Raw genomic sequence first — 13,601 nt, 5'->3', positions numbered from 1 at the left:
CATGTTATCACCCTGTCTGTATCTGCATTTTGAGAGGGCAGCTGAGGTTTTGTCTAAAGAGAATTCTTCATAGAGTCATGGAATGGTGTGGGTTGGAAGGGACGCTGAAAGACCACCCAGTCCAACCCCAGTGCCATGGGTAGGGACATCTTGCACTAGATCAGGTTGCTTAATTCTCCGTGTGAGTCCTTATCTACACACATTACAACAAGTAATTGTTTCCACAGACTTGCCCCCAGATCACAGCTCGCTGCTTTCACCCTCGCTCTGGAGGACCACCAGTACCCTGTAACCGGAGAAACCCTCAGCTTCTCTGAACGCCAGGTGAACAGTGAAATGCCAAGCAGGAAATTCCATACAGCTGACAGATGCTCTTCGAATAGAAAGAAGGCCCCACTCCTCAGGTAATTTGTTTATGGTGAACAGCTCCGGGACATCACCAGCACTGCTGCTGGTACGCCACCAAGCCCCTGCCTCAGAGCTCAGAGCTGTTGCATGGGGAACCTGCTTTCTGAAGGCATCGTGTAGGAAAACTGGCACAGCATTTCTGCCGTTGTACACATGGTGACACGTCGCACGAAAACCAGTGGCAATGCACAAGCACCCAGGGGAAGCAGAAGCCCAGCCTCCTGCCACCACCCGGCAGCCCCGCAGCCTCTGCAGCGTCGTCTTCAAAACCCTCTGAACACATCCCGGTGCTATGTGAGCTCTTGTGATTTTGCCCTTACTGGAAGGACATTTGTTTCTTTATTAAAAGAATGGTTACTGATAGTATTTTGTGGGGTTTGTTTTGTTTTAAAAAAAAGCTAGTTTCCTATCAAAAGCCCTGGGTTTTATTTCAGAGCCGAGTCTGACCTGCTCAAGCAAAACAACCTGACTTCAATTAAGAGCCTTGCCTCAGTATGGACCACTGATTTCAGTCCTGAATTATTTAAAGCTGAGAAACTGCAGCTCAGGAGCATTTTTCAAAACTTTTCGAATTCAAAAAGAAGCAGGAAAAACAACTCGCCTAAAGCACTGCTCCTAAAAATTCTACCAACCTCGAAAGCCACGGGGTCAGGGGAAGCATTGTGCTACCAGCCCAGGAGGGCAACCTTTTCCTCTGAAATGTCACCCGGCACCCACAAAAGTTCATTTAGTTAACGGTGCTTTCCATGGTATTTTAATGTGCTCACACACAGTTGTTGATTATTCTCAGCCTTGCTGAGATTGCTTGAGGGGGAGCCACTGACATCCGATACCAAGGACAATTTCTGGAGCAAGGAAGAGTGTGCTTTTTTTTTTTCCTTTTTTTCCCCTGAGGATCTACTCCCAGGGACGAGTTGGGTTTGTAGGCTTAAGAAGCAGCATGCCAATTCAGCTGATCTGGGACGGCACACGAAGGTAACTTGTGCACACTCTCAGTTCCTCAAGGCTTGTTCCCAGCTTGGGAACCAACATACGTGTTGTTTGCCCTTGTGCAGTGAGTCCTCCGACTCCGGGAGCCTGTTGTAATATTATTTATGCATCTTAGTCATCAAAGCCTTTTTTAATCCAGCTTAGGTGTGACATCGTGGGGCCAGGTGAATACTGGGGTGGAAAAAAACATGTATGCAGACTGCAGCACGTCTTATCTTCTGCAATTCAGGCTTGATTTGAGTGTGCAGTCGGATGGAATGAGCTCATTCAGTATCTCAAAGATCAAGGACTTCGTAAATCCCAAATGCGAGCATGTGATCACTTTGAATAAGGATGGCTGCCTCCCTGTGCACTAAGCACAGCTACGTCTTCATTTGAACTCTGCTCACATACTAAACTCCATCCAGATTTAGTTCCAATTTTCCTTTTTGCCACAGGTAGAAAGTTGGCTCTTGGTCTTGCATACATTGCCGAGGAAGTCACAGACGCTAAAAAAAAGGGACCTGATTTCAACTATGCCCATTATGCAAATGCAATTAAGGTACATTATCTTAATTTGCTTTAAAACCTTTAAAACACCTTGAGCAACAAGCCTAATTATACTTTCTTGGTCACGTCTTGAGTTTGAAACACTCCTTCTTGCTTTAGTACAAAAAAAGGCCAACAAACAGGCAGCAAACCTCGCCGTCAATATTTCTCAGATAAACAGTAATGATCTTTTACGCTTGTTTTGCCCATTCATCCCAAGGAAATGCTTTACAAAGTGTGAAGCCAAGACCATTTTACCTACCTCTGGGATGGAATGTCGCAACAGTTTAATCACACAGCAACCCCACACAACATTTTAGGATCAGGCATGAAAAACAATACTAACTCTAATTGAAATTACTGGGGGAATTTAGGCATGCAGAATATAATTACTCAAACTGGACTTTGGCCAGTGCAAACTGGTGTACAAGCCAGGACATGAAGTCCAGCCACCTAGCTCCTGCCAGAAGTGCCACGAGATCCTTAATGAACACAAGTGGCAAGATCCCAGAGCACTGCATCCTATATAGCGTGGCCTTTTAAAGAGAAAATAGCCACCGAACAAGCTCCAATTTTAATGTGGCTCTAGTGCCAAATAAAATATATATATATATATCTTGCATCATCTACTAAACACAAACAACATCACCATAAAAACACAAGCTAAGTACTGATTTGGCAAACTTCAGCATATTTAAGAACTACACATCAAGCATTATACCAAACTCTAGACAAAGTCTAATGAATATCTTTAATCAAACTTTCCCAGGCCTGAAGAGCATCAATGTGTTTCTTTATTGTGCAAATAAATCTGTAATAGTGAGCTCAAGCTTCTCTTCAGCCTTGTAGATAGAAGTGTTTTAGGGAAAGCAGAGCAAAACCTCAAGATCTGGTATTATTGCTAGGCAGACAGCCCTAAAAATACATGTCGTTTGTTTCAAGTTCAGCCATTATTTCTGTTCTCTCGCCTTGTCTGGACAGATACCACCATCTCATCTCTACTACAAGTCACCACGCACGTAAATGGATGTACTTGGAGCAGCCCGTTTCCCACCGTGCTCTCTGGTGGAGCCCAGCGCCCCATTACTCAAGGAGCCAGCCACTTGGGGCAGATGCCCCCTTGGTGGCATGGAGTAAAGCTATAGGCGGTGTAAAAGAAGTGGAGGGAAGCCAGTGGAGTTGTGCAGCTGGGACCAGGGCCGAATCCCACCTTTGGTGTTTCCAGCCCGGCTTATTGGAACCACTCCACAAGCAGCCCCCAACAACAAAACAGTCAGCTCTCAGTGCCCAGATCTAAAGCAGGAGATGCATTTTCATAATAGAGAGAATGTTTGTCTACTTTTGTAGGTGTCCTTGGGATCTAAACGTAAAAAGAGTGCTAAGCGTTATTGTTATTAAAGCAACAACCCACGTCCTAGCAGCAGATACAAAGGAGTGATTCTCAAAGCACAGAAAAGCATTAAAATAAGGTCACATTCCCTAGAATCCCACGGGATCTCCAATACAGATGCCGTGAGTAGCTAGCAACTAATTAGTTGCAAGCAACTAATACATGGCGCAGTGCTAACAGATACAGATACACAAACACAGCCTCGTGTATACAGACAGAGTTTGATTGTGTTTTTAAATATTTCATGTTGCAGGCCAATTATCATAAGGGAACTGATACGTAAAATTGCAGAATTCTTAATTACGCTGTTTTCTTCAACTCATTTCCATTTTGACCATGAAACTCTGCGCAGCCTTAAAACAACTCATCAGTTACAGCAGAATGAAATTCCACGATGGAGGGGGGTTAATGCGAGAGGAAAATGCCTGGCTCAAGTCTTTGCTATGAAGGATTTAAAATATGCATTCAAAGTTTGGGGTTTATTTTTAATATATAGTATTTTTTTAATAAATAATATATATTTTTTTGCTTTCTTCTGCAATGGGAAATGGAAATGGAATGGGAAATGCAATGGGAAATTTTGTCTGAAGTGGAAACTGTGCCGGGCAGTTTGCTGGTGGACAGGACAGCTTCAGAAATCACCGATGCCAGCCACCTGAAATTTTTGCAGTTTAAAAAGAAACCCACCCCACTCTCACCTTCCTCTTCAAGCCCCTGTACCCAGCACTCTGCTATGCCCAAGACAATTTCCTCTGCATCGCGTCCTTCCCCAGTGGCCTTGTTATCTCCTACGAAACCTCCCCCTCAAGGCTCGCTGTGCTCAGGCAGCCTTCCACTGATAATCTGCACTTTGCACCCAGAAAAAGAGGGTAACATTTACCAAAGGATATAAATAACTCCCGGGCTAAAGCTTTAGTGACCTTCAGGGGGATTTCGGATCCTTGTGGGTTTGTCTTCCTTTGGTTTGCCTCCCTTTGTTTTTCTCCATCACCATTTTTTAATGGCACTGCTGTAGGGGAACAGCATCCCTACTGTGGGATCCGGCACACGGGCGATTACCCCGCCACGGTGCATCCGACACGGACAAGACACCAGCACTCAGTGTGAGTCTCACGGGCAAGGCACGTCTCATCTGCCATGGATGCTGTCATGAGGCAAAGGGTGAAGGGAATCGGATCCGTAATGCACCGGTGTATCGTTGCAAAATCTGCAGTTAGAAGGAACTACATCACTGAGGTACTACATGCTATCACTGGATATACTAAAACCTTGTTTTTCTTCCTCTCAAAACAGTGTAAAAATAATATCTACCATGGCTTCATCAGGGTTGAATGGATATATTGTGTACTGTCAGCTGAACAACCTCATGGCAAACATTGCTTACGGTTTTAGTTAAATACTTCATGTGCCAATAAGGATTTTTTTACTTTCGTATTACTCCATGGCAAAACAATACAATGAAATTCTTCAAGAAAGTGACTGACAAAAAGGTCAAGTGTACTTCTTTAAAAAATACACAAAAAACCACATGCTGGTTGTAACGTGCAGTTTCTGCCGTCCCTCCCCAACATGATGCACCCCATTGCACCTACCACCACCCCCCAACCACTGAAGGGGGGGAATCACCCCTTCAACATTTCGAAACCTCTCCTGCCTTTTGCTTATCCTTCCTCTGCTCTTCGACTTCATCTTGCCCATTATCTTCAGGCCCCAAAACCTGATGGCTTTCTGAGAGGAGCCACACGCACCGCATGAAGACGACAGGACACGAGCACCGCGCTTCGCCTTGAACTGAAACCTGCCTCCACGTTGCAGAGACTCAAACCTCATAGCACTAACAGCACGGCAGCTAGACCGGGTGGAACGAGCATGAGAAAGAGAAGAATTCCTTTTGTAACTTAGAAAATTATAGGATTCTTCTTTTTTTTAAGTGCGTCTTTAAGATAACTGAAATTATGCAAGTATAATGGCAACTGACCTCTCTCAGGTGTATAATTTTCTGAGAAACCCTCCGAACAATAGGCTTTTCTCTTCTTCACAAAGGGAGTTATCTCATCACTGGTGTGCAGACATGGGATCTGTATTTGCCAGCAGGAGAAGTTTTCTCAAATACATTTGGTGTGTCAGGTGCAACTGCAATTATGTATCTGTGAGTGCTGACAGAGCGCTGTGCCCAGCATCTGCACAGAAAAGCCTTAAAAAGAGGCAATTCTCATGTGGGTAAGGGCCAAAACCAGGAACCAAAATATCCAAAATCTCCTCCTAGGGCTCCCTTAGACATTTATTCTCATCTTTAAAGATGTGACTCTGTGCTACAGTCTCTTACTTGTTTGTGGCAAAGGACTGGTAATATTTAACACACATGTAAGAGGAGAGAAGCCTGAAATATAATGTATTCATTGTGACCTTCAGCTGGAAGGAACTATAGAAAAACAACAATTTAATATTCTTTGCTGTACTCTTTTGCTTTCTGTTCATGAGCAGCCTGTGCCTGTGTGCTTTATATAGAACATAAGTTTTTTTCACACAAAAGAGCCAATAATGGAGAAAATCAAAGCTTCACTTAATAAAACTTACTTTGAAGTCACTACATTTTCCTTCCATTAACCTTTCAACTGCCATAGACGTTCTGCTTACATGCATTCATTTGTCTGGAAAAGTGGAAAATTGCTGGCAGGGTAAGATCTAAAAAGGAACCATCAGCCGAGATAAAAAGAGAAGATTTATGAAAATCTACTTCGTAGCGCCATGCACTAGCACACTATAAACTGGAAACTTGGCAAACGAGAGCGTTATTTATGGCCTTAAACTTCCACGTCAGCAAAAGCCACCATACCTGTGGAGTTAAAAGTCTTGGAGGCAAAGTTCCCAAACCTTGCCCAGCACCGGCGATGACAATGTGAGGCAGAGCACGCTCGAAGCCCAGCTGACAGCCTCCTGCTTTTCTTTTGATCTGATGCCGGTTACCGGATTCGTAGGTGGTAAAAAATACAAATCACGGAGACACAAAAAGAAGAAGAGATGATAATGCTCTTCAGGAGATTTACAGCTGGATGTAGCTTGGCATAATGGCATTTGCTTTATTCTTCAGGTGCTTCTCATCCTCCGGAGCCCTCACTCTAGATGCTGGAGTGCTCAGTGGGATGTCTCGGTGGGACGGAGTTCTTGGTGGGACGCCCCCTGCAACGCAGCGACTGCAGCCTCAGCTCCACGTTACTCCATAGGAATTTTACCAGCAGCCCAGCTGGGCCAGGCTCCGACCCAAATTCAGGCACAGCCCTGAAGCTGGGGAGCTGGCATTTTGGTTCGAGCCACTACCAAACACAGCCACTTAACCAATACAACCCCATAAATGAGTTACACCTGCACCCCCAACTTGCCTCTACAAATCAGCGTGATGCTGCTGCAAACACTGTCTGCAGCTTTGTTTTTCTCCTAGGGGAGACGGTGCACTCCTCGATGTGCTTGGCTTTTCAAGCTCGTTGCCTTCTCCGCTCAGCAGGCTGCCCTTTAACATGCTCCATCTGGCAGATCCGTGGTGACACCCTTCCCCCTATGTGCTGGTAGGCTTGTGAGGGCAGGCTTTGGGACGCCCTTCCTCCCAACGCTCGCCTCGAGCCAGCAGAAGAGCAGCCTGCTACTCACTATTAATTTTCCGGTGGGGAAAAACGTCTTGGGGCTCCCTTCTGAGCGCATTCTGCTGCTCGCGAGTCGGCTTCTGCCTCACACAAAAATTAACCGTGTCTCCGTAGGGTTGTTGAAGAAGCTTCAGCACAGGTTTCCTCTGGGTGCTGCAGTCCTGCTCACCTTCCAGCCCACCTTGCTGCCACTTTCCAGGCACTGCGGAGGAGAAAGGCTTCCATGGGGGGACACGATTACCCCGTTTTGTCTGCTACACCTGCACCCCTACTGATATGTTTGGACAGGATTTTTTTCTCTTCTCCTACTATTCCGCAGATTAAAACCAGGTTTACTTCCTACACCAGCCATATCCATCTCCCATGGCTCCTTTTTAGTGCACCTCTGGGGTTTTCTTGTTAGAGTTCACGGGCTCCATTTGCTCGGTTTTCATTAAGCAAGCAATTCTGCATCATTCACCATTGCAGTACTCAGTCTCTTTGCAATACCCTTTTATAATAATGAAGTATTTTCCTTCCTAGTTTAGCGAGGAGACATCGAATCATATCAGCTTTTACCAAACAAAACAGCAGCCACGAGCTGAGCCATGGGTTCCCCCATCGTAGTCTCAGACCTGCCTGAGCACAATGCAGAGGGCATGGGAAAGCACCTAAAAAGACAACCCGTCAGCACAAATCGCTAACAAGGACTGTCACGGGGTCAAAAGAAAGACACTGTAAGGCCAGTCTTGAGCCCAGAGTGGAGATGTTTCCATCAGGCTTGCAGGAAGGCACGGGGAGCCTCACAAAATCCCCCTGTTCGCTATAGTGAAGAAGCCACAGGTAATTTATTGGGGCAATGTGTTCGCCACCAAAAGCCCCAAAGTTGTAAACAATCAACCGGGCAATATTTGCCTTCAAAAAGCTGCTTCTGATACAAACTGCCCCGGTGGTAACTAATGACGAAAAAGAAACATCAGACTTGAGCCTGTCAAAGAGCCAGCCGTGACCTTAATTTGCCACAGAGATCTTTGATGAGCACGAAAGTATTTCCCTCAACTATCTGAGAAGGACAGCGTGCCGCCTAATGAGCTGCAGGTCTCAAGCCCACAGGCACCGCGGTAATTACAAAGGGGTATTTAATTATCTAACCCCGGCATCTAAAGAATTAACAAACCTTGATAATGAAAGGAAACCGGAGAGGAAAGGAGAATTCATTGTCTAAGCCGCAAAACGCTGGAAAAATCACTATAGAGACCGATTTCAATAGATTCATATCTGGTATTTCTAAAAGCTTGCTGTGTACTGAAATGCCAGATGTTCACACATTATGGCTGTTATTACTGTTAACAGCATTAATTGGGAGAGAGAGCGAGTTAATCCAATTTAATTCAAGCAACTAAGTGGAGAAATATATAAGAAAACAAGCGGCGGAGTCTAACAAAGACGGATACCCAATGTTTTGGCAACCTGCACGTTTTGTACACCGTTGGCGTAGTTGTTCCAGAAGTGGCCGAACAAGAGAAATGTCCCTGTCTGGGAACTTACCTCATTTACATTTGTTTACCACAAAGAACAGCAAAATAAATAAAATAACAACGCCCATGTTCAGGCCATTCCCAGCACGGCCTCCCCTGGCTGCTCTGGCAGTGACCGAGCTTTGTGCTCACCTCCAGACTCTTGTTACACATTTCCTTCGCTCAGAAATCATCTCAGTGGCGGAAAACCACGGGTTCCTCAAATTTCAACACACCACCGACGAGAAAAGGCACCATTACATGTAGACCCCGTCTCCTTGCAAATGTATGCAAATGCATGTGTATAACAAAGCAATTTACATGTGCCCAAAGCCTCAAAGTGAGTGTGTTTGCTTTGATCAAAGCTTATAATGGGATTTATCTGTAGGGCATAAAAACAATGTTCGCCTTAAAGAAAACAGCAGTGGCTTTAGATCACTGCAATGAGCCTGTTCTCTTATTGTGGCGGTGCTGTTTGTAATGCTGCTAAGGTTGCACGAGCATTTCCCTTATAATCTCCTCTTATCCAGAAGCTTAGAGCTTGCCAGAGAAATGCCTCTCCAACTTACACTTACTGCATAAGGCCTTAATATATCAGCTAGCCTTTTATTTCCTCACCAAACGATGGGAAAAAAACAACAAAACGTGTATTTCTTTATAAATTATATTTCATTATTAGCATCCACTACTATTTTTGCTGGAAGCGAGCTGAATTCCATCAAGATGTTTTAAACCAGGGCTAAACAAAATGGAATTTTATCTGGAAAAGATTTGTCAAAAAATAAAGGCCAGTACCTGTCCAATGCACAAAAAGAAGGTGCCTGTGGAGCATTATTTGGTTCACTAAACAGTTGCTGCCTTCAAAAAAAGCCACTGCAGTAAATGCAAAGTAGTCTGGAGAACTTTTCCTTCGAATTCAGTAAATGGGAAGCGATGTAGTTAATGGTAAGTGAATAGTTTGAAGAAATGCAGAAATCGATGGCAATTTGATAGCTGGTGTGGAGATTCCCAGAGAGATCTCCCCATCGGCCACAACAGGGAACACTTCTGCAATGACCAAGAAATTGAGAAAACCTGCAATGTCAATGAATTCATCCCCCTGACAAAACTCCAGTCACACGTCTTGGAGGATGTGTTTTGGTGATGGGTACTCTGAAAAGATGGGCTGGGCTGCTCCTGGGGCTTCTGCCACGCAGCTGGGAGGAGAGAGAAGTTCTACCATGAAGTCATGCAAATAGAGCAGTAAAACAGCCTTTAAAGTTGTTACTGAAAGGGAAGGGAAGGATATTTCCAGCTTCAAGCTGCCATTTGAAGATGCTGAGAACAGCTCTAAAGCCAAGCAGGGGAAAATAATAAATAAATAAATGGTTTAATATTGTAAAGAGTAAAATACTGCGTATATCCCGATGCAAACAGGAACCCAAGCCTCCCAGGATAAGAGGTATTAACGGGTGTTACCCACTTCTTTTTCTCTTCAGGCCTGAAAGCTGGTTTCGCTCACTGCAGGCAGCACGACACCAGGGGTCAGGTTCCTCAGCGGGCTGGCACCCAGGCAATCCCCCTGCCCTCCCCGAGTTACAAGCCAGGGGCAGAATTTTGTCCCATAAATATGAATCTCTTCATTACCGTTTCTAGCATCATCTGCATTTTGCATGTTAAGGATGTTATTATACACGGGGAGCTTCAGCTACTGCTTAGTTAACTCTGTGCCACTGTTTCCCATGCATACAGGGGAAGACTGCTCACAGGCAGGAAAAAGTCATTGCATATTCATAAGTATCTCAACACACAATTAATTGCTGAGTGGTGAAAAAGCAGTAATGAATAGAAAAGATTTCTACTTTAACACTCAACAAGATACATATTAAGCACACGCTTTGTGCGTGTCACATCCCCAACAAGTATCACTTGGCTTCACACCTGCCACGAATTCTTAATTGCATCAGAAACCCAAAAGCTTTAGCTGCTTAATAACAGAGAGAGAGAAGGTGTCCTTCTTCATTTACCACTACTGCAATCACATTAGATCTTGAACTAACTCATAATGAGAGAGAGGTGTTGGGTTTTCTTTTTTTGATGTTGTCGTGAAGCACTGGCAAAGTGCACAGTACAAGGCTGCAACATTATCATATTGCCTCCCCCTCAGACATCCCCATAATTTAGCCATAACCTAGAAGAGACAAGTCTTCTGACGGCTTTGACACTTTCATTTTCACTTTCTCAGTTTTGATGCCTCTCATCATTAAAGTAACTGTACCCTGTAATTGTTGTTAAATGACTACCAGCGACAGAGCCAAGGAGAATGACTCAATTTTTGTATTGACCTAATAAAGACGTTTAATTGGCATGCGATTGTCAGGCCAGATGAGTTTCTGTTGGATCAAAAACGACATCCAAATATGTGAAACCACGTTACCTTTGCTTCCAAGTGCGTTTGGCTTTCTCAGGTACCAGCTTTCCCAGGTTTTCAGTCAGATTTCCTGCAAAGTTTAAAAATCTATGTGAACACCCTGTCTAACGTGATGCTAGTTTCAGACTGACTGAATCCTTTGTTATACTTAGGATCTAGTTTTAATCAAATAGATAGAAAATGTATTTGTATTGAATTTATATTGCTCATAAATTAATGCATACAAGGAAAAGATGTTAGCATCAAGATTTAGTACTTTTTAACCTTGAAGGTATGCCATATAATAGGTATTGATTTTACCTTTTTTATTACACAGAAAAAATAATAAAATATGTCTGCTGGTGAACTGTTATATGACAGAATAAATGGTTAGCAGTGTATGTTATAAAATAGCAGAGTGACACCACGTGTGTTTGCTTTAAAAGCTTATTATAAAAATCAATGATGATATACATCTTGGTTAGGCTCATTTTTTCTAATTAAAGAGACAGTGTCAAAAAGAGGTTTTCGGTAGTTCAAGCTGTAATTCTTATTTCTCTCCATCATCTGTAACATTTTCTCTTACTGAGAAGGCCTTGCAAATAATATTGCTCTATAAAATTTTGTTCATTTCCACTCAGAAATAATTCTGTATGTGGCATCGAGGTTAATGTTGTTCTTTTATGTGTGATCATTATAATGTGCAATGTCTCAGATTAAATCCCCTGGTTTTCCCAAGCAGACGCTACGAGTGAAATTCTGGTCGTCTTTAAAGGAAAACTTCCATTGGCTCCAACAGAACCAGGTTTTACACCCTGAAGGTACAAAAGCTGTTCCTCTCTCCTCCAAGAACGCAAGGAGAAACCAAGGGGAATAACTCAGTGGAAGGCAACATAAAAGAAAGCTGGCAGGATCTCCTCTCTAGAGGGATCCCTTCCAGCAAAAGAGAAGGAAGAAATACTCTGGGTGAAACGCACTGCTCTTCCTCTCTTTCAAAAATGTATGGAGGCAGAGTCATAGAGAGAATTAATTTTTACCTTAAGTGTCTAAGGTGTTCTTCAAGGCTCTAGAAGCTTGCACAGGCACTCAAATATGGCTCACAAACTCACAAAACACCCCTGTGCTGCACCCGTATCTGCTGGCACCACCCGTAGCATCCCGCAGCACTTCTAGGATCCAGCTCTTAGAGGCAGGGTTGGCAGGTAACGGAAATGTAACTTTTATATAAAGCCCTTCCGACACCTTAAATACCCTTGAAACATTTTTGTTTGTTGTTGCCCCTTTTAAACTGATTGGTACTCAGTCAAAATGAATTATATCTGAACTGTTTTGTTATTCGCCCAGAAAATTCAGTTTCAGGCACAATCATCTTTCTTTCCCGAGTTACACCTAATTTGTTAACCTGTTCTGTTATCGAGCTATGTGCAGACAGATGAATGCTGCGTTCCAGGGGAGAAAAGGGGGCTTTGCACAGAGCGAATACTACCTCTATGGCTCCCAGACGAAACTTCATCGGTGTTTCTTGAATCTATTTTAAATTGCAAGCTTGGAAACCCACAACGCATTAGGGGAAGCAGCGCGGGCACGCGTTACCCAGCGAGGAGGTCAACTTGTGGTCCTCAGAGACCACGGCTGGCCTGGCTTCCTTGCTGACCACCCCACTTGGACTCCAAACGTCCAGACTGCCCTCTCGCCCACCCCGTCCACCACTCAAAGGTGACCGCTGCACAGCATCCTCTGGAGAAACAATGGTGAAGCCATGTCAACGTTTCCTGCCCACCCTTCCACCCTGTCCCCATCTGTGCAGAATTTTCTTTCCTCCTCATTGAGAAGGGCATTTATAAATTTCCTTCTTTTTTTACTTCTTCCCTTCCTTTAAAATCCCTTGCTATGTAAGCCCAGAGGACAAAGCAATGCCTGCAACAGACCAGGACCCTCTCCTAACAAGTAAATAGATTTCTGTAGTAGACAGCCTGCCTCCTTTTGGGGACCAGCAGCCAACAGAGCCCTCGCTGTCTTTTTAGTGCCTTTAGTTTCTGCTCAGCTTCTGAAAAGGAAAGCAGGTCCTGATCAAGGGAACCAGAGAGAAAAGCCAAGTGCTGCTCTCTGTTGCCTCAGACCGCCTCGGCCCTCCTGGGACCTCAGCATCAGGCAAGAAAGGCAGGAGCTTAAGAAGCCTCCCCTTCTCATCTGCTTTCCCCTCTCCTGTCTCACCAGATAGCAGTCTGACAATACAGAGAAGGAGAGTGACCTAGACAGACCTCTCAGATCTATTTGGATCTCTGGAGATACAAACAGGAAAAAAGGAAGCTACTATCTCAATTGTCTTACGGTACCTTTTGCAAAAACTTAAACCATGCTTCCTTTTGTATTACTGCTATTTCATGGTATCCTCAGGTTATCATTTGGGGTGCACTCAGGAAGCTCTCACTAAATCATACTGTAACATATTAACACTATTCTGAGAGTACAATGACAAAGTTTATAAAGGCAGTAAGTTATCAAACAATTTTAAAATCAAACAAATTTTAAAATATCAGGTCTTCCATATAATAGTATTCTACTTTTTCTTGAACAAGAGTATACCTGGCGGGATACACCGAAGTGTCTTGCAAAAAAAGCATAATTGATTTAAAACCACAGATCCAGGAAATGTGTCTTTTTATCCTTGGCTGAGCCTCAATGACTTGATTTAACCTCAGCTAGCACCGCAGTGTCAGTTCATAGCCCATTCCCCCTTACTCCATCTCCTAAATCTGAAC

General features: G+C 43.9%; 1 protein-coding gene across 15 annotated transcripts in view; it reads right to left on the bottom strand.

Annotated features, from left to right (window-relative positions):
* Positions 1–13,601, bottom strand: part of DAB1 (DAB adaptor protein 1) — a 438,430-nt gene that overhangs the window by 338,588 nt on the left and 86,241 nt on the right. For 4 of the 15 annotated variants that reach the window (XM_080602675.1, XM_080602658.1, XM_080602679.1 and 1 more), the window contains exon 2: positions 10,867–10,930. The exons of 8 other annotated variants lie outside the window; for them this stretch is intronic. The gene's annotated coding sequence lies outside the window, so the exon portion shown is untranslated. Of the gene's footprint in view, positions 1–10,866; positions 12,714–13,601 lie in introns of those variants that run through there. 3 more of the 15 variants (XM_080602664.1, XM_080602647.1, XM_080602667.1) reach the window with 2 other exon arrangements.

This window comes from Anser brachyrhynchus, assembly GCF_964034855.1.
Source record: "Anser brachyrhynchus genome assembly, chromosome: 8".
Classification (NCBI taxonomy): Eukaryota; Metazoa; Chordata; class Aves; order Anseriformes; family Anatidae; genus Anser; species Anser brachyrhynchus.
Note: the sequence above shows the minus strand (reverse complement) of the source record. Positions and strands in the feature narration are given on the sequence as shown.